The sequence below is a fragment of the Chironomus tepperi genome, unplaced genomic scaffold (genome assembly GCF_022539635.2).
Source record: "Chironomus tepperi strain 1889 unplaced genomic scaffold, CSIRO-AGI_Ctep_v1 contig_136, whole genome shotgun sequence".
In the NCBI taxonomy this organism is placed as follows: Eukaryota; Metazoa; Arthropoda; class Insecta; order Diptera; family Chironomidae; genus Chironomus; species Chironomus tepperi.
In genome coordinates, this window is record NW_027226258.1 from 656 (window position 1) to 23,346 (window position 22,691).

The 22,691-nt window shown below is 32.2% G+C and overlaps 1 pseudogene; it reads left to right on the forward strand.

Moving 5' to 3' along the window:
- Positions 1-358: 358 nt before the first annotated feature.
- LOC139087709 (discoidin domain-containing receptor 2-like) lies at positions 359-22,181 on the forward strand (annotated as a pseudogene).
- The last annotated feature ends 510 nt before the right edge of the window (positions 22,182-22,691 follow it).

Sequence of the window (22,691 nt, forward strand, 5' to 3'; positions counted from 1 at the left end):
TACATTCTATTAGTAATTATTGCAAGAATATTACATAATAAATGATTAAAGTCTCCAAAAAGACTACAAACAGACATTGATAATTATAATCACAAAAAAACTATTGAAAAAGACATCATTCATCAATTTGATGGAAAGTAATTGAAGATGAATGAGAGGAAGAAAAACTTGTCAATGATTGGATATAATTGAGAGAAATTCATGAGGAATTTGAGATATGAATTTTAAATATTTTTTTCTGTCTTCTATCTGTGCTCCATTTTTTTTGGAATTAAATAATTGATGAGCTTAAAATGTGTCAATATTGAAAATATAATAATTTTAAAATATTCTTATTTTTTTATTTATTTGCAGGATTCGAATGGGTTGGATGGAATAACGATAGTGTTGGAAGTGCTGGCAGACCAATTGAATTGACATTTCAATTTGATACTGTGAGGAATTTTAGTGCAATGGTATTGCATACGAATAATATGTTTTCGAAGGGCATTCAGGTGAGTGATTTTGATGATGATTATTATTGGGGAATTTGTGACGCTTTTTTGGGAGGTGATTGACCCCTCCCGATCAAAAATTAATCAATGATTGTGGATGGTTTGGGAGTTGGACTGTATTTATGAATTTTGGGAATTTAGAGCCTCTTGTCTTGCGTCAATGTCATACAGTGAGGTGAGGGGGTCTATAAAGGCAATTTAGGCTTATATTCTTGCAATTTTGATGCACAGGTCTAAATAGTTCTATAAAAGTGACGGTAATGATGAATATGCATCGATAAATCGGAATTTTGTGAGATTTATCTTGGAAAAATCAGGAATAACGTATTTATAGTTTGATTGTCAGCAGTATAAAGCTGTGTGTCACTCCATTTACTTAATACGATGGCCGTACAGATCAACTGTGATCCATGTGACCCCATAACCCTTTGTATTAATAATTAAGTGGACATAAGAAGCTCAATAGCTCCAATCCTCTAATAAATGCCATTTATTAGCGACTGTACAGTATAATTCTAACACAGTGACCACAATGGCAGCTGAATGAACCAAAAAATCCATAAGAATTAAAAATGGATAATTGAAAAGTTGGTTTATCTTTTCAAAGCATTAAACAGCAAAATTAGAGCTCGATGTCGACTCGAGTTGACCAGAAAAAAACCGAGTCGACTCGAGTCGACTTCGAGCTCTGCTATAAAACAATACAGCATTAAATCGGCAGCTCACATCTTAAAATTCAACAAAATTGACTTCCATTATTCGACGACTACCCACAATTAAATCATCAAATTCTCAAAAACCCCCTAAAAGTATCAACAAAAGTTGAAAATGTCCTCAAGCAAAACAGAACAAAAAAAAAATACATAATAGATCTAAAAACAAAACCGCTTTACCGAGAAAGAAATTTACCTGTCAAAATTGATAAACAAAGGCACGCAGAAAAAAACAAAAAAAAAAGAATTTCGAAGACTCTGAATTGTGGCTTTGAAAGTAATTTCATTAGAATTGTACCTTTTAAGTAAATAATTTCATCTTCCAAAAAGAGACACAAAATGTCGCATTACGCAAAATAATTTTCCTTTTCTGGCTCCCCCCACCAAACAGCACAAAAAAAAAAATAGAAATTTAATCAAAATATTTTTGCTTACTGAATGATGAGAGGAATAAACAACGCGAGCGATGAGCAAAAGAAGAATTTTTTTGAAGTTTTTTTTTCTAAAGAATACACAGAAAAAAATAACTTGAAGCTTTATTTTTGGGGGGTTGGTTGTAAATGACGTGAATAATCGAGAACAGTATAACTTATTATTGAATTAGAGTTCTAAAAATTACAGTTTTTTTGCTGTCAGAACAGCTTGACGTTTAAAGATTCTCGAAACTGAGAATTACAGAGATTTACTTGCAGTTTAGGTCTCGGTCTCGACCTTGATTTTGGTCCTCAGTCATTAGTCCGTAGTCCTCAGTCCTCCTCAATCTTCCTCAGTCCTCCTCAGTCCTCCTCAGTCCTCCTCAGTCCTCCTCAGTCCTCCTCAGTCCTCCTCAGTCCTCCTCAGTCCTCCTCAGTCCTCCTCAGTCCTCCTCAGTCCTCCTCAGTCCTCCTCAGTCCTCCTCAGTCCTCCTCAGTCCTCCTCAGTCCTCCTCAGTCCTCCTCAGTCCTCCTCAGTCCTCCTCAGACCTCCTTAGTCCTCCTCAGTCTCCTCAGTCTCCAATCCTCAGTCCTCAGTCCCAGCCTCAGACCTCAGCCTCAGAATCGATCCCGGCCTCAGTCCTCAGTCTAGCTCCTTGCTTCAGCCTCAGTCTCAATCTAAGCCTCAGTCTCTGTCTCGATCAAGTTGCTCAGGAATGTCCCTTAATTAGAAGACAATAGTGTGCTGAATATCTAGCATGAATTGACAAAGATATAGCTTGAAGCTATTAAACCTCAATCTCCATCCATCATTCATGAACCAACCCTTCTGTTCCCATATTCATAAAAAGAAGAAAGAAGGGAACAAGAGAGAGAGAGAGCGAGATCGAGCAACTCAAGAATTTAATAAGCGAAATAATTTAATCTTCAAGTATTTCACCGTCGCTTTACAGTACAATAACAAAAGGCAGCAGCAGCAACAATAAACAAGTAACTTTTCTTCAGTAAGAATTTGTTTTTTTTGGTATTAACAATTTTTGCATAAATGGAATCTACAAACTTTTTCATGAAGTTCCTCTACCCATCCTGTTAGTTTTTTTTTATTTTTGCTGTGCTGTATATTTCTTTAAAAAAATAGAGGAATTAAAATTTTGCTAACAGAATGTTTTTGAGTTCTTCTAACAATGCAAAATTTTATAAAATGTAATTTTCTTCTCGCTTTTCAGCTTTGAACTTTGTGTTTTTTTTGAGGATGTTATGGAAGTGGGGATTGTTTTGTGAGAGCATTTTGTGTTGGATATGGAGCGGGAGTGTGCTGGGTTTGAGCTGAATTTTTAATTTTTGGGTTAAAACCCGAGCAACAGTTGATGAGATGTGTAGGCGCGTTGCTGATACCTATCCAACGCCATAATTACCACCATTTTCTATATTCTCAGAAAAAGCGCTATATTGCCTTACAGAAGGACTTTCATACTTTTGTGTCTAGAGACGAAATGTGGCCCAATATGATGCCTATCCAACGAAATATCAACCATCTCTTAACTCCTTTTAGTTTAGGAGCTACAACACTTTGAAATTAAACAATAAAAATGCTGAGTCATTTTCCATTGTTCTTAGAAAAAGCGCTCTAGCGCCTTACAGAAGGACTTTCATACTTTGGTGTCTATAGACGAAATGTGGTCCTTTCTAATACCTATCCATCGAAATATCAAACATCTTTTAACTTTTCTTCGCTTAGGAGCTATGGCCGTTTGAATCAAAAAGCGCTCTATCTCCTCACACAAGCAATTTTGTTGATGCAATTTGGAAAAAGTGATGCATTTTGAAAGATTATAATGTTCATGGACAGTCCCCATCCCTCGTTCTATCTCCCAACACCTGAAATCATCCAAAACAGCAATTGAAATTTAACTCATCCTCAATTCCGAACCACTTGAACCAATTTCAATCCAGTATCAATTCCTGCTCAAAAAGAAGATCATCCAGTCTTGTCCACAACAGCCCACAAACTCCATATTCAAATGCGCTTCCTCAAAACATTTAATAAACTTCCCCACATCCCAAACTCTGTTTTCATACTTGCTTCCATCCATACGATGATGCCAAACATTCTCCGACTGTGTTATTTAATTGAATCCTGAAAATTACAAGAATTTACTTTGCTTTTAATCAGCAAGTTCTTTCATTCTTTATATTATTATCTTTTCATTGTTCTGCGTTATACACTTTGCATACTTAATAGTAGAGCAGCAGTTCGTATGCAAGCTGAACAGAAATAAAAATAATAAAAAAAAAATCTTTAGCTCTCATTTTACATTGCATGCAATCAAAAAGTGAACATCAGAAAAGTAAATTTTTTAACTAGAGTGGTGGAAAAGATTTTTATTTTTGAGTTGGAAAGTCAATTTTGGGGTTGGGGATATAGCGCATTTTTGGGTTTTTTTAACTTGGAGTGATGTTTGACTTTTGGGTGCTTTTAGAGGTGTTGAGTTGTGTAGATGCGTATATTTTGAGGTAGAAGTTTCATAATGAGGTAGACAGTCTCAGTTTTAGTAAACAGTCTCATAATTTGATGGACGTCATTTATGAACGAATCCTGTGCTATTTCTGGTACATTAGGGTCCTTCCTCACGATACTCTAATGTGCCTATACTTACTCTACATAACTGAGGCTTCAAGTCATCCCAAAACAAGTCATACAACCCAAAATGCACCCATTCATACCCCTTACTGCCTTATCTCCTTCAAAACGTCTCACAACGCAGCATAAAAAATCTGTATAAATAAAATTTCACATGATAATCGTGTGTGCAAATGCAGTGCAGTGATTATTACACCCCATGTGAATAACGAAGTCAAAATCAAGCCAAAACAAAATTTTTTTTTTAATTTCATAAATGAGAATAAATTGTTTTCAGACCTGAACTTAACAATTTTTTGCTTTCTGTTGCCGTGCGATGCAGTTTGCAATACCAAAAAAGGAAATGAAGAATATTTAATGAATTACAGTGCGATTTATCGAAACGCCAATTGCATAAAAAAAGCGTTGCAAATTCTAATTGAATTATTCGTTTAGTTCCTTCATCTTAACCATTATTTCTCTCTCTTATTCCTTTAACAGGTATTCTCAATGGCTAAAGCATACTTTAGCATTGGCGGTCAATATTATAATGGTGAACCCGTACAATATTCATACATGCCCGATCAAGTCATGGAACATGCACGTGATGTCACGATCAAACTACATCATCGCATTGGACGTTATGTACAACTTCAATTGTATTTTGCATCAAGATGGATATTGTTGAGTGAAGTTTCATTTATATCAGGTAAGATTTTTGCAATTCACACTTTAATTGTTGGTTCTTATTTTTTGAAATTAAAGTAAATGAAAATGAAAATTGTTGAAATAATTGTTATACAGCTTAACTTTAGAGGTGGAGATTTTCATTAATTTAAATGCAATTTTTAAATTTCCATTAAATTTATAGAATGAGATTCAAAAGGGCGAGAATGTGGAACAGTAATAAAAATTGGACTGAATAAAAGGATTTTCTTGACATTTTGGGGAGAGAAATTTGAGATTTTTTAATTATTAATTGAATAAAGTTTAATTTTATGAGGATTTAAGGTATTGAAATTGTAAAATTTTTGGTACATTTTAAGGAAATTTTTAAATTTTGGTAAAGAAAAATTAAATTTTTAGTTTTTTTTTTTTTTCAAAAATTTAAAAATAACTAATTTAATTTTAAAATTCATAATTTAAATGCAAAATATAAGCTTCAATAATTTAAAAAGTTTTTTAAAAACATAAAAAGGTTTAAATTTAACATTTTGCAAACTTAATTCATGTTCTAAAATTGGAAATCAATGAATGATTTTAAAAAGATGAAGGTTCAAATCCTATCAGTTAAATTCATAGAGATTATCACCATATTACATTCATGTAGTCTAATATTTTTTTTTATGTTTTTTTAATTTTTTTTTATTTATTAATTTTTTTATTTGTTTATTTTTTTTTTCATCAAAAATTCACAATTTTGCAAGTAAAAGCTTTAAAAGCAAATAAAATTCACAAAAACCACCTGTAGAGATCAATATAAATCCATAACATTCCATATCATTGCCTAGACACAGTCTACCTTCTAACTCAACCACACCTATTCAAGTCTCATTCCTTTAATAAAAATTACAACATTTTACAATTTCATAGAAAAAATATAAAAATATCAAGTAACTTGTACATCCATTTATGCATAAAGTATTTAAAAATATTCATTCATACACACTCATTTCATGCTCATGTTCATAAATTAAAACCATATTTTTTCTAATTATTTATTTCATAAATTTACTTGCCATTTTATTCCTTTTACATTATTTTTTTTCATTTCCTCTTCTTTCATGCTCACACTGCGGCATATAGACTTTGCAATCTCATGTGAGGTTATGAAATTTTGCATGCTATGTATAACATGTAACATAACTTTGCATATCATGTAGCAAGCATAAAAAAGTATTAGTTCCTTCATGTTCAGTTAGGAAGAAAAAAATAATTCCAACATGAGCGTAAAAATGTCTTCTTGCTGCGATTTGAAGATCTCTCGTTAGGCGAACTTCCCTTTGATGTCATGCAAAAATGTCAAGTGCTGCTTTTGCCTTTAATTACACCTTGATAAAAAAATATATTTATGTAGAGCAATATGGATCAAAACAGATGTGAATGAGGTTATGGTGGGTGAGATATTAAATTGGACGCATTTAATGCTTAAAAATTAGGTTAGGAATTTAAAAAAAAAATTTAACAAAATTTTCATATACTTCACAAGAGGAATATTCATGAATTTTCTCAAAATTGTTCCAAATCTCACTATACTTCACAAGAGGAAGATTCTTAAATTTTTGTAAAAATTTGTTCTAAATTTTGATATACTTCACAAGAAGAAGATTCCTGAATTTTGTAAAATTTGTTCTAAATTTTTATATACTTCACAAGAGGAAGATTCCTGAATTTTTTAAAATTTGTTCTTAATTTTGATATACTTCACAAGAGAAAGATTCTTGAATTTTCTGAATTTTGTTCCAAATCTCACTATACTTCACTATACTTCACAAGAGGAAAATTCTTAAATTTTCTCAAATTTGTTGCAAATTTCACTAAACTTCACAAGAGCAAATTTCATCAATTTTCCCAATTTTGTTCCAAATCTCACTAAATTTCACAAGAGCAACTCTCATCAGCTCCATATCCATTACCTCCCCAATAATCCATTACCATTAATCCAATCCGATTACAACAATTCCACCACCCACCTTCAAAATATCCAACATTAAGAGAAAAGTAATTTACTTTGAGTGAAATAAGATGCTATTCAGTGCCTTTTAAATATTTATTTTGATTTCCATCTCTGCCTGTATCTTCTTTTATATATTATTTTCATCTCATCTCTCTCTTTACTCGTCGTTGGCTTTTGTTTGAAAATGTTTATTTATGTAGCAGAACATTAAATAAATTGTAATACAAAGGAGTGAAAAAAAAACAGAAAAGAAGATTGGCATAAATTAAAAGGGCCTAAAACAACTCACTTTCAAGCAACAGCACCGACAACTAATCCGTCAAATTGTCTTTTTATTATTCATTAACGCAATATTACGCGTACTTACATTAATTAAACTTTTCATCTCAACTGTTGCAATTCATAGTATCTTGTTAGTAATTAGATTTGTGTTTTGGATCTTCATCTTCCGCTCCTCACTCCGTCTATCCAAAAATATTGTATGTATATATACAATGTACGAATGAAAATTTAATTCATGAGGCATGTGATTAAATATATATACGGGATATAGTGTTGTCGTGCAGCAATTCATGACTTATTCATTATGTTTTGACATAATTAGCATTAAGCTTGATTGTCTAATTATAATAAATAATCAAAAATCGTATGCAGTGTGGCGATATGAATTTTTAATTTTTAGATTGCATTGTGGTTTAAGGATGGAATTAAGCAATAAATTTTGTTGAAGGTTGTTTGAGATTTTGAGGGTTTGGTTTGCACTTTTGGAGGTTCAAATCCTATCAATTCTGATAAAATTGAAATCATGTTTAGAGTAGTTAAATTTTGAAACCTTTTTTGATTTTTTTTTGCTCAATGCCGTTCCGTACCTGCTCAAATGCATAGCAATCAAAGCCACTCACACCTAACCTAACTCCTCGACCCACCAGCTCAATATCTAATGTAAGAATATCCCAAACGGAAGAGCAATTCATTTATATTAGAATCATCTTGACTCCAATTCCTCATTTATTAATGATAAATGAATGTAAATGTTTTAAATAAATATTAAAAAAAATCATAAAATGTCATTTAACATATGTTTGTGCCACACTCTATTGCCTCCATTTCCATAAATGTCTCGCGCACTTTAACCGGAAAAGCGGGATGAAAAATTAAAAAAAGAGAATTTTCTTTTCAACTACAATTATTCAAAAAAAGAAGTAAATTCCATCTCATCTTTCAAACAGAAGAAGTAGAAGAAAATATCAACGAGGTTGACATGAATCATGAGTTTTTTTTTGAAATATTTATAGGAACAGTGAATAATTAAATGATTAATTATTGTGACTTTACCGCGCTTTATTTTCTCATTATTCTTGTCTCATTTCTAAAGCACATTTTAATGCCATTGCTGTTGCTCTTTTCTTCCTTTTTCTTAAAAAATGTGACATGAAGAGAGAAGTTATCTCGTGTCATTTAAATACGCCACTTTGAGTATCTTTTAGCTTAGTTTTTTGGAGACAATGTTTAGTGATGGTAGCTTGGCTGGGTAGGGGTCGATGAATGAAGTACGACTGGGGGAGGTTGCTAGGGTAAACTATAAGGTGGAGTCTATCTAATGTCTCTATCTTGTTTGGCTCTAGTACCTAGTACTGTGGTGGACAACATATGTGACACGACAAACCTGTGTACAATCAAAAATCTCAAAAGTGCCTAGAACCGTATACATTGCGTGGTTTCGGTCGAGGCCTTCCATCAACGTTTGCCACAATTATCATAAAGTTAACTGTCCCAGATCTGCTCTTGTTTTAAGCTATTATTCCTGGTAAATCTGGAATATGCTGGGTGATGTAACCATAAAAGTCACTTTTGATTATTATGGACATACTGCTTAGGAAGCGTAATCATATAAATTGATAATCAATGTTGTATGCAATGGAACAAGGTTCAAATCCCACTAAGCAAATTGGATTATTACATATTTGACATTTGTAAAATTTTTTAATTTTTTGAACAATTTTTAATTTTTTTTTCTTCAACCCCCACATGCGCCTTAAAAACCTTAACTTTTCGCGTCCTTTTCACATTTTCCATCCATTCCTTTATTTCCATCATTCACTTTTTGTCTGTACATCATTTCATTCTTTCACACAAAATAATGTTGATGATGATGAGTTTCATTTTGCTCTGCTGTGTGTGTCAGTGTCTGTACCCCAGCGCACAAGGTGGAAAGTACACAAAAGATGAAGAAAAATTAAAGGATGCTGATGATAGCAGGCGGATGTGAGGAGTGAGGTGAAGAGTCAAATGAGCAAAAGTGATGGAAAATGAAAGGAAAAAATTTTCTTTTTTTGTGAAAATTCTTTACATGAAAAATGAAAAATTTCGCTATGAAAATGAGAATTTTTTTTTGTTGTTCTGTGTTGCCTTTTTTAAGGAGAAGACGAGTCAAAGGAATCGAGAATCATTTTTCACTTTTTTTTTCTTTCTCTTTCTACTGTTTCACATGTTTCGCATAGCGTGTACGAAATTCTTATTCTTTTGCATTCTTATGTGTAGCGTGAAAGGAATTTCTTTCAGTTTTTTGATACTTTTGTTGTTGCTGTTGTTGTTGTTGTAGCTTTTTACAATAAAAATGACAATGAGTTACATAAAATTTAAATCTAATCGGAAGTTAACGAAAAAAAATAATAAAAAATAGCAAAGCAAAGCAGAGGTATTTATTCTAATAATTTTTAGGGACTTGAACCATTGAAACGCTTATATTTTTTAAAAATTTGTAAATCAATCTTGTAATTTAGAACACAAAAGTTAAATATAATCAAATAATATTTGTACGAATGTTAGGCTAGTGACAGATTTTTACAGCAGATTGTAGGTCGTAGTATCTTTCATAATTTTACGGATCCTAAACTGTATTCTGTTCTATTTTATCCTAGTTTAGACAAATCTTTGGCAAAGGCTGAATCCGACTATGGTCGACTAAAGATGGCTTTATTCGGCTTCAACCTTAGTCTACTAAAGATGGCTTTAGTTGGCTTAAATCCAAAACAAGATTGCAGGTCTAAATGAACTGAGAAAGGTGCAGACATAATTTGCAGCTCTGCTCATGAATGTAAAACTATGAATTTTTCCTCCCACGACGACAATCCCTCCTTCTTAATCCAGTGGTGGACAACTTGTGTTCAGCGGCACACCATAATATGCCTTGAACCGTTTGTAATTTACAGTTTTGGTTGATGCTCATCACCAAAGTGAATAGCGAAAAATAGAAGGTTGCCCACCACTGACATAACCCATAGAAAAATTGAAAATAATATTCCCAAGTAAAATCATGAACCCAAAAGTAATAACGTTCAAAAGAGAAGAATTATGAGTACAACGCGATATGTCTTGCATCTTCCACCATCAAGAAACGTAACACATATCCATATAAGTCGACCTGCTTGTACATTTTGTTGTTAGATGAACAACTAACACGATACACAGTTTTAACCGCACAAACAACAAACAAACAAGCAAAAAAATCTTCTTCATATTTTGTGTGTATATTTATATAGCTGCACATGAAGAGTATAAGATGTTCATAATTTTTTCTACTTCTTACATTGAAATGGAAGTAAAATGAAAAATACTTTTTCCTTCATCTTCAGAAATCCATTTTTCATTACATATACATTACATGCTAAATGGCATTATATTAATGCACAAAAAAAGAGAAGGAAGGGATTTTGTTATGAAAATATTAGGGAGATGCAGCAAAATTCTTTAAGTTTCATATATGTAAAGGAATTTACGTTTCTAATTTCAACTGTCATTCTTAATCATCATTTGAAGGAAAATTTGTGTTTCGGTGTCATAAATTTATTAAAAAACTATGTACATGCTCGTGCTTGGGGAATGGGAAAAGAATTTTTAATGTAAATTTAGTAAAATTAGACAAATGAAGTTTAAAATTTTAATGATATGGGTTCGTTTAATTAGAGATTTTTACATTTGGGATGCTTTTGTGATTTGGATGTGAAGATTGTGTGGTAGTGTGAGGGTTAAAGGGGTGATGTAGAGTTGTATGAGATGTTTTGGTGTGGAAGCTGAGCGGCATCATGTGTTCTATAGGGTACTGTATTTATAGTAGGACTTAAAGTTGCTGTAGTGGCGTCTTGACTGCTAATGCCGACTCATATTTAAAGGTGAAAATGCAATTCGTCAAATTTCTACGAAGCTAATTCTGAGATCAGTCTTGAGTTCAAATCCTTGTAATTTCATTTAAAATGGTGAATTAATAGATATTTACTTCAAACCCAAATCTGAACCCCCCCCCCCCCCCCCCACAGATTTATTAAAACAATTTCGCTGTCAAAGTGAATTTTGACCCCCAAACTTGCATGTCCCTATCCCCCTGATTGCTTCATTGTCTAACTTCCTGACCACAACCCCCCATTAATTCCAGTGATAAACCTGTCAATTCCACACAAAAAATAATGTCTCAATATCCAAGCCATTCAATCCATTATAAACTCATAAAGACTGTACTTTGTAAGATGATCAGCACAGCCAATGCTGCTCATAATAAATTTTCTATGCACACAAAAAAAATTGTATAAAATTCCTTCTTATTTTACATAACGACATCAAAGAATGACTCAAAAATAAGAAACAAGAAAGTCTCAATTTCCTTCTTATTTTTTTGCAATAACATAAAAAGTCATAAAATGCAGCATAACAAAGCAGCACATAAAAATATGAGAAAATATGAAGAAAAAAAAAATCTCAGATGATACTTTTGACCTTTCCATTGGATTGCATGAATGAATTATTGTGTTTTGCACTTTCATTTCCTTTATTTCACTCACTTTACGTCTTGATGCTCGTTTAAAAAAGATGAAAATAAGAATAATGATGAGGAGGAGAAGGATGACTCTTGATATAAAATGATGATTTATTAGAATGTCTCACTGCTAAATTTATCTCATTATATTCATCATCTACTGCTCTCATTTTCTATTTCATGTCACTTCTTCACTTCTGTGAAGCTCTTCACAATTTTTTTTTTATCATTGAAATGAAATTCGATAGTGAAAAATTCACTTTGTGAAGTCTTCTGGCGTCTTTAATGTCATTAGAATTATGAATGGAATATGCTAGATAATTTAATAACTTTAAAAGACTTTTTTTATGGATTTAAATTGAATTTTTGTATTGGGAATTTCAAAAAAATATTATTAAAGCTGTAAATGCAATTATTGTTTTTGAGTTTGTTTGAATTTATAGGAATTGAACTTTAACTTTCTAAAACAAAAAATTCAAAAAAATAAACATTCTGCCTTTCATTAATAACTGTTATTTCATTAACTTAAGGATTTGAACCTTCAACTAATACGATAAATTTCATTTCAGTTCAATTTCTTACATAAAATTGTTTTAAAAATACATACTTAAATTAATAACAATTCATAACAATTAATAATATGACATTAAACAAGGGTGTCGTCCTGATGTCGACACAAGGACCGACACTTAAAGAACCTTTCAACATCTAATAAAATTTCAATTAAAACAAGAATTAACCTTACTCTAACTGACAAAGAGACTGCTTTTAGGTACCATAGTGTTATTTCCAGAGCTCGAAGTCGATATGGTTGAAGTCGACTCGACTCAAATGCACTCGACTTCAAGTCGACTCGAGTCGATTCTGTTTTTTTCTGAGGCGACTCAAGTCGACTCGAGTCGACTTTGAGCTCTAGTAATTTCTGTACCATGAAAGCATTTGCCTGTTATAGCTAACAATTATGCCTGTTAGACTTAACAATTTACTTTAATTTCAAAAACCAACAATTCCAATCAACAACCCTCAAATCATATTTAACATAATTATTTTTATTTCCCTTCCACAGTTCCAGCACTCGGCAATTTCAGCGAAGAGGTCGCATATGTTAAACCACAAGACACAAATTCAATCGAATATACACTCCAAAGTGATGAAGTTCAAATGTCCAAGAATCGTAATATTAATCGTAATCATGTACCACAAAGTGAGTATAGACATCAAAAAAAATCATCGAGTTTATCAATCGTCACATGTGTTGGGGACATAAAGTGTAGTCATTGACCGAGAAAGAAAACAAAATCATAAAGTCAATTATTTAAAAAAATAAATTTCCACTTGAACTGCTTGAAATTTCCTCTGTGCCTCGGTTTTTTGGAAATGATTAGCCTTCTTTTTTTTTCCTTTCCAATGACTTTTCCATTTGACTAACCATAAACGATGCTATTACTTCATAAATTTTCATGTGTCGGGAATGGGAGGGGACATTAAAAAATCCCTCAAAATTGTTCCTAGTTTAAACCTTTTTTCCATTCAACCGAACCCAAAAACTAGCAAGCACATTAAAGTCCTTTCCATGCTCCGTCTTGTTATCAATGTCATTGTGGATAAAATAGTCAAGAATGGAATGTAAAGTGCCAAATTATGAGAAACTTTAAGTCTGTCAATGTCGGTTGAAGTGTGAAAAAAAGGAAGGAAATTGTCCATTTCCTTGTGTGACGACATCACATGTTGAATGTCACACTAAAGGAAGAAGCTGTAAGGAAAATAAGAAGAAAAAGTTAATTATCCTTAAAGTCATAAAATGATTTTTTTTTTTGGTCCCTTTTTTGGATGTAAGCATTCACATGTACACACATTTTCTATTAGTGACGATAATAAGAAGACAACTTTAAAAATGAGAAGGCCCCTTTTGGGGATTGAAAATGGAAATTTTATGGATTTTTGTTAGAGCACAAAGGCACTCATATATGGAATTATTTAATTAATGCGGTCTCATTATCCATTATCATTAATGGTTTGTGTACCCTAATGCTTGATCCTTGGATGGATTTTATCAGGAATATTTTGATGGAATTGTTGTAGTTCCAATAGAACTCCGTCAAGTTTTTAAATTAATAAAAAAATTGTAAAATAATGGAAAAAAAATTTGAGCTTTTTTCGCATACAATTGAAATTTAATAATATAAATATAGGATTTGAACCTTGATTTTAAAGGTTTTTGAATCAATTTTACAATTTTCAACAATTTTTAACTTGACGTTTTGCTAAATATAAATTGATAAAACCTTTTCAAGACCAAAACCCAAATTTCACAATCCTAAATTCCTCCATCCAATCATTCCAAGGGACTTCCCTACCACACATCACACTTGACATCCAAAAAATCCATCCTTTTAAAATTTTTATCTCATTTCTTTCCCTTTTTAACATAATTTTTTTTTTATCCGTTACAGTCGTTTCGTCACGACCAATTGATCAGGAACCGGAGCAGCATATCATTAGTGTCGTGATTACAGCACTTGCCATTATCATCTTCGTACTGATTGCCGTTATATTATTCATTGTGACAAAGAATAAACGTACAAGAACGGCAGCTGTACTTAATGCCTTACAGCATACACAATATTCTGATGGATTGGGCATCGATAAGCGACTAAATAGTAACTTTAAAGTGTCAATGGATGACAACGAGTCAATCGATAAGAGTAGCTTATATCATGAGCCATTCAATGTTAATATGTATACGAGTGCAGCGAGTGGATGTACTCTTAATGACATGCAGCAGCGACTTCATGTAACACCTGATTATACAGGTAGGTTATTGATACTCTTTATATGTTCATGCGCCGCCTTTTTTAGCAATATTTAATACTTTTTATTTTTTATAAATCTTCTTGTGTGAAGCTCTTAATGCAGCTTGACTCGTTATAAATGAATGGAATTAATAATTCAGTATTAATTAATATCATTTATGAGATATTTATATGCTCATATACCGCCCATACACACATATATTGTATATTATAAAATTGATGATTTTAAGCAACAAAGTCTCGGATATAAAGGCACGAAGACGATGGAAAATTGTTAATTAAATTTTAATGGACCGATTAAATTTAATTTTTATATTGAAAGGATTTGCGGATGTCCAGCTGTTGTGGCATCTTGTTTGATGTATTCTGGGGTGTTTTTAGAGGTGGATTGAAATTGATTCCGGGTACGAAGCATGTTAGATGACTTCAGAAAATCAATTTAAATTCAAAAAGTGCTCTAAATCTACATTTTACATTCTACATGCATAGATCTATACAGTAAGCTAAGAAGTAAAGATAATTTATCTATTATTATTCATCATATGTCATAAAACATAAATTCATCTTCCCCGACCATACAAAATGCATCATATACATTCCACATCATAATGCATTCAAACACGAAGATGAGATTAAAAAGTAGAATTTGAATTGACTCCTAACATTAATCTATATTTAAATTAATTTCCTCATTAAAATATTGAAAAATCTATGTTATGATGGCACTCACACATGCTGTTGTGCCTTTATATTTTTTGCATCTTTTGATTGCATTAAACTCATTAAAATATGAAGGAAAAAGAGAATTTAACGCGCGCGACATGATGGCAAACATACATACACACACCCACAAGATAATTAATGTGATGCACAACATGACATGAGACTGCAAACTTTTTCTCGTGTTTTTATTATTCTTCAAAACAACAAAAAAATAAAAAATGAGACAAACATCTCATTACACTCATTGAAATGGATATCATCAAGCATGGATGGCGACTAACGATTAATTATAAGCCGTCAATTAATTAAAAAACAGCAAGTGTGTAGTACGCGACATTATCAAAGGTGTGGATTGAAATTGTCCCAGTCGACTCATGAATATTCATAACTTTTTTTAATCTCAGCAAATATTTCAACATCCTCATAATCTTATGACATGATATTGCAATCGCATACATTCTATGTATGCAATATGACATCAAGAATGTGAAAGATATGGAAGAGCACATGTGCGCGAAATGCAAACAGATGTGAAATTGATAGGAATGATATTTTTCAGAGTTATTTTTTTGGATGTTCCTCTTGTTTTGTGAGTAAGCATGTTTGGGATGTTAATGATTTCCTGCAGTGAATGACTTTAAATTGTGAATTTTGCGGAGTTTTGGGGAATGGAAAATTGAACAATTGATGAATATTTTGGTTTTTGATGGGTTCAAGTCCCATAAATTAAACAAAAATTTACCAACAAAATCGTATGCTGCATCTTTTTTTTGTCGAAAATTCAACTCAAAATTGAGCAATACTTCATTTTTCCCCAAAATTCCCCTCCCCAAAACCCCAATTAACTTCATTTTAGTAAAATTTATCGATTAATTTATTTAAAAAAATTGTCTCCTTTATCACTGCCATATCCATGAAACAGCTAACGACTTTATTTATCCATTATTTATTGGGAGAAATCAACCATGTTGTGCGCTTACATTAAAATGAAGGAGGCAAAAAAAGAAAAAAAAATCTCTTCATCAAATTTTATCACATCAATAAATTCTCTTCACTCAATCGAGCATGTCGCCAACACTCAATGCAGTGTGTAATGAATGGAGCTGATGTGATTTTTTTCATTTTCAGTTCCTTTTCTGATTTTGGAGGATAAATTGAGAAAAAAAACTTAATAAACTTTCACATTTAATATTCTTTACTGTCCATGGATTTTTTTATATATTTTTTTGCCACTTAAGCAGGCACACAAGACATGTCTCATTTTATCATTATCATCATTATTATTATTGCTGTGTGTACATAAATACACAGACTCATATGTGGGCTTCAGAAAGCGATTATCTTTTTAATTATCGCCTCTGTCATGTACGTTAATCTCTTTTACTTATCTATAGCCCTATCAACAATCTTTAATATCATGGACATTAGTGTCTTTGCAATTTTAATAAATTATGAAGCTGGTTTAAGACATTGTAAGTAAATGAAGTGGATTTACGCATCAAATAATGTCGAGAAAAACTTTTGAGTTATGGACATGATTGATTGATGGAAAATGTTGATGCTTTGTGGATTTTTATGACTTTTTGAGGAGAATTGTGACATAAAATGACTATTTTTCATTTAAATATTAAGAAAAAATTAACAGAAAAATCTCAGCTTTCGTATTTTTAATGAACAAAGGTTCGAGTCCTAAGGTATCATTAAATTTTAAACTTATTATCCCATCTAGTCACATTTTGCAGATTTTTTTTTGCATTTCATTACAATCATTTAAATCGCATTCAAAATCAATCAACAGCAACCTCGAGCCACATAACTATCACGTCTAATCCATAGAAAATGCACATTATTTAAATAATTATTAAAATACATCTCACAAATGCATTCATAAATACAAAATTCCACCTCATATCCATCCTTATTGAAGTCTTGTGCAAAGATCAGTCATAAATCACAACATTCTTCATCTACATTCTATCATAATAAGATTTATGTCTCTTCACATTGCATTGTTGATACGAAAATATCATATGCATGTCATGTCCTTCACATATATATACACCATACAACACAATAAATGTGCAATCTTGAAGCATTATTTTCATCATCTTATCTTATCGTCGTCATCACCATCATCATCAACACATGAGGAATGAAAAAAAGAAAATAAGCAGGAAGAGATAGTGAGGTGGATGAATAATGATGGAAATGAAAAAAAGAACAAGAATGAACTTTTGTGTTGATGATGTTATCATGAAAATTAGGCTTGAGGTGAAAGTTGTAATTCAATGGGAATTGAACTTGAGTATTTTGTGGATTTTTGACTATTTACAGATTTATTGGGCCTTATTTTACTGCAATTGACTAAATTTGAACTTTATAAGGCCATCTGTCTATCTTCTTGATCTACTTCTTTTGGAGTCTACCTTATTGATCTCTGTTTGATCCTTTTGCCTCCTATGTAGCCCTTTTTACATACATGTGCAGCTTTCTTTCTTGGAAGGACCTTCTGTCTCTCTATAGAAGCCTATTTCAATCTTTAAGTAAATAAATAAAGTAAGTAAATAAGACCCTCTTGCACTCTACCTGACCCTATATTCTTCTATTTAGCCCTAATTTCATCTCTACTAATCCTCTCTACTCCGATAAGATCGTCCTTACCTCTATAGGACAGTAACGTCGTCCATAGACTCACCTTAACCTTACTTACATAGATCATACTCTTATGATACAGAAATATCACCAGGGTACTTAAAATCGACCTCTTTCTCTGTTAGGGTTACTTAATCTCCTTACATCCAAGTAGTATCCATGAACCAAAGTCATTGATATGCTATAAGGTGTGAAAAAAAAATATTCCATCAGTAAGCAAAATAAAAGAAGCAGCACAAATAATACTCCATACTTTATTGTTATTTCCATTGCACATTTCATATAAAAGCATTTGCAATTCACATAAGTGGATTATGCAGATGGAAACAGCTATGCATGTATAAAATAAATGCTGAAAATACCTTAACATTCTCTTACATACTCGGAGACAATTTTCGAGCGAGTTCAAAGTTCAGTAAAATTTTCTCGCTTTCTTGTTCTTGAAAATGCACTCTTAATAAATCTTAGTCAACATTGAGCTAAAGGTGCTGCATACGATACTGTGTCAGGAGTTTAAAAAAAAAACCTGCATAAAATATGTGAGCCACTGCCATTAAAATTATTATGACATGCATAAATCTTCAAATGTAAAATATTTGGATTAACAATGTTGAACAGTTTGAGTGATAAATTAAATGGAGTGAATATTGCTGGAGCTTATAAATTATGTCATCTTGAGTGGAATTTGGAGCTTTATTGTAATGCAGACTAAATGATTAAAATAATTTTGAAAAAAGAAATGCTAAAAAAAAACATTAAAAATACATACAAAAAATACGATTTAATTAATTTACATGGGAATCGAACCTGAGACATGTAAGTCTTCAACTTTTCAGTTCTCTTCAATCAAATTTGAGCAATTTTATCGAATAAAAAATTTTGCTTAAATTGAAAGACTTTTTAAAATAGAAATAAATTCAAATTAGTGGCAATCACTTATCACGTTCAAGTGGACAGACTTACTTACTTACTTCGCTGGTCGTACAGACCAATTGTGATCCATGACCTCCCACAAGAGTCGTTTGAAGCTGGCTCTATTGTTGGCTTCCAACTGCCAATTTCCAAGGGGACTAACAAGGACTTCATTTACTCTCCTTGTCTGTACCCTTGGCATACATTGGTAAATGGAACTTAAACAATAGAAAATTCCGAGAATTCCATTATTAAATTTTGAAAAAGTTAGGTATAAAGTTCAATATTTTGTAACATAATAAGGAACCGTTCACTTATTAAGTATAGCTTTAGCTGGTAGGGGGTAGGGGGTAGAAGATTAAGGTAGGCGATTAGAGTTGTAGTTGATGGTAAGCCTCGACACACTGCAAACAGTTCATGACATTTGTAACCCCACAAACATGCTTACTTAGGCATAAATATGCCACTTACTACATCCAAAATCACTTCATATCCGCAATTTTAATTTTAAACTTTAATTCAACTTATATCCAACAAATAAATCAATACAATTCAATATGTACACAAAAAACTTTTTTTTTATATACATAAATCTCAATGAACTGCTTCATAATGCTCCTCAAATTTCATGCTTCATGTACATGTGGTTTTCCACTTGATTTAAAAATGATTAATCGGCACTTTAAAGGCGTTCATATATGATGTAATATAGTATGCTATCCAAAAATAAAAAAAACTTTATATCGTTTGAAGACAAAAGATCTATGTAGCAAGAGCGTAAGATATTGAAAAATAAACATTTTTTTTTGAATCGAGTAAAAAGTAAAAAAAGCTTCAAAGAAGGAACAAAAAATAATTTTCCATTCAATCTATTTTTCTTTCTTTTGAAAAATGTTTATAATGCAATGTCGAAATTCTATTAAATTGAAGAGGGGGGAAGCTGAAAGATGAGGAAAAAGTTTTGGCACACATAGTAAAACATGAAAGCACAAAAGATCTATAGACAAATGAAAAATATGTCCAAGGGGTGGGAATTGATGGAATTTTTTGGGTATGATTCTCTATAATCTGTTATTTCTTGAGTAGTCTGACAAATCCTGGGTGCAAGTCTATGTTTGACAGTTGAGGGAAGCTAAGGTGTTCAACAACATAAAGAATAGTGACCCGGAGCATGAAGTCGACTCAGATTTTGTAAGAAAAAGTCGACTCAAGTCGACTTGATCCCAATCTTCGATGAAAATACAGCTAAAATACCCAAAATCATACAAAGCTCCCACCTCCTCCTAAAAACCTACTTCCTTTCCCCACAACACCAACCCCCATTCAAGTCACCTCACCTTGCAAAACCCTCTCACTCTTATTCCATTTATCTATCCATCCATCTATCTATCTTTTCCAACAGCAGCTGGTATGAACATAGATAGCAGTCTTCTACACAATGAAAATCTTCTTTTTACTCCAGTTTTTAAGGGAACTTATATTGTAATGCTTTTGCTTTACTTTACCACAAATTTTCCCTTCATTCATATTGGAAAATCGTTTTATCTTAAAAAACTATCACTGCGTGTAGATTGCTTGTTGTTACATCCCTGGTGGGGATTTTTTTGGGTAATATTTTGAGGTAGTTTTGGATCTGATGGGGGTTAGGGATGAGTTGGACCTTGATTTTAAGGATGAATTTGTGTTTTAAAGTTGCATCAAACATTTAATCACTTTTAGGGCTCAATGTCTACCCTATTGGACTAAAATACATTAGAACTAGTCAATAACTGGACATTAACTTGCCATCAACTAGTTATAACGTATTTTTGACCCCTCGGGGTATGCAACTACTCAATAAGTCGACACATAACTCCCGGACAACACAAGACTCCATTTGACAGCAATTTGGAAGCCACACGGAGATTAGAGTCCATCCAAATCCAATAGATCTTTAATAAATCAGTTTTAATTTTTGCATGGCTCTTCCATGCCAAAAAAAAGGACACATTGAACTCTGTGTGCAAAATCAATAAAAAAGTTCATACATTATTCAATTTAAATCTGTGCCAGAAAAAAACATCCCAAAGGGATCACGTCACACATCGCTTTTAGAATTCACTTAAAATCCATTCGAACTTACAAAATGCTTCGTCGCAGTCGGTACGTAACAAAAAAAGGAGCAAAAGAGCTTATTTTGAAAAGAGCTATAAAGATTTATTTGATATTTTTTATGTGCCAACCAACTTCCGTATTTACTATTTTTTTTATATATACAGCAATGCCATGTGTAAGTCACATAACTTGTTGTTATTTCCTGTTGTTTTTACAATTTATTTTTCAATATCAAGGCAGCAGCATGAACCGAAAAAATATGTATTTTTTTGTCCACAATTTTTTCAATATCTCGCATCACTTTCAGATGTTCCTGATATTGTTTGCCAAGATTACGCGGTACCACATATGGAAAATTTATTGCCAAAAATGCCAGGTGGTTATATCGGTGTACGTTTGACACCGCCATTGAATAATATATTTCCAAAACCACCTAAAGTACCACCACCGCCACTAAACCAGGAAAAGTATTATGCGGCAACACAAATATGTTCAAGTAAACCACCCGGTACAATGACACTCAATGGACACATACTCAGCAGCTCAAATACAATGAATAATAATAGTATGAAGACGAGTAGTAATCATAGTAATACAAATAGTAATGGATCAAATACAACAGTATCATTAGATGGACGTAATGGATGCATAACACCGACAACGCCATTAAATCATCATCTCAACTCATATAGTGACTTTGATACACTCCTCATGGACGATGAGGTACAATTGAAGGAATTTCCACGTGATAAATTGGTCATTGTTGAGAAGCTTGGATGCGGAATGTTTGGGGAGTTGCATTTGTGTGAAACAAAGGGACTCACGTAAGTTATATCCAAAATTAAATTAAAAAATTGTAAAAAAAAACCAAAAAAATATTTAGGATTTGAACCTTAGTTTGCAAAATAATTTAAAAAATTAGCAAAAATCGCACAAAAATTATATAAAAAATTTACTAATTTAACATAAAAACCTTTAAACCTTCCAGATCAAACCTAGTTGCCGTCTCAACCCTCCGACCAGGTGCATCCGAAACAGTTAAAAAAGAGTTTCGATCAAAAGCAAAACATATGGGTCGACTAAATGATCCAAATGTTATGAAACTTATCGGTGCATGTTTAAAGGATGAGCCAATATGCATTGTATTGGATTATAAATATAGTAGTGATTTAAATCAATTTTTACAAGAGCATATTGCTGAAACGGGTCCAGTTTGCATTCAAAATAATTCATTAAGGTAAGGATTGGTTTTTATGGAGTGTGAGTGGATGTATGGGGTGTGTAGGGACTGGAGGCAGTAAAAAATATGAAAATTCTAGTCAATAATTTGAAATTTTACAGATATTCAAGAATTACGGATAGAATACCCCAACCTTGTTCATAAAATTTGAGAATTTTCCATTAAAAATCGCATAATCAACATCAATAACCCTCAACATCAATAAATAAAGCACTTTTTCCTCTCATAATTCTCATGACATTCCAGACAATCAGTGAAAATGCCCCAAATGCTTGTCTTTTTCATCTCATCTCTCCTGTGCATTATCCATCCATTCTCTATCAATTTATTTTCTTCCTTTTCTTGCAAATATGGATGAAAATTAAATTATTAATAAAATGATAGTCATATCCATTGAACTCTATATGTGATTCTTCTCTATCTTTTATAATGGCAAAGCTGAATAAAAAAAGGCAACAACAAAAAAGGGTTCATTTCTGGCCATCTATGAAGAGCAATGGATTGTCTATCGGATAGAAAATATTGAAAAG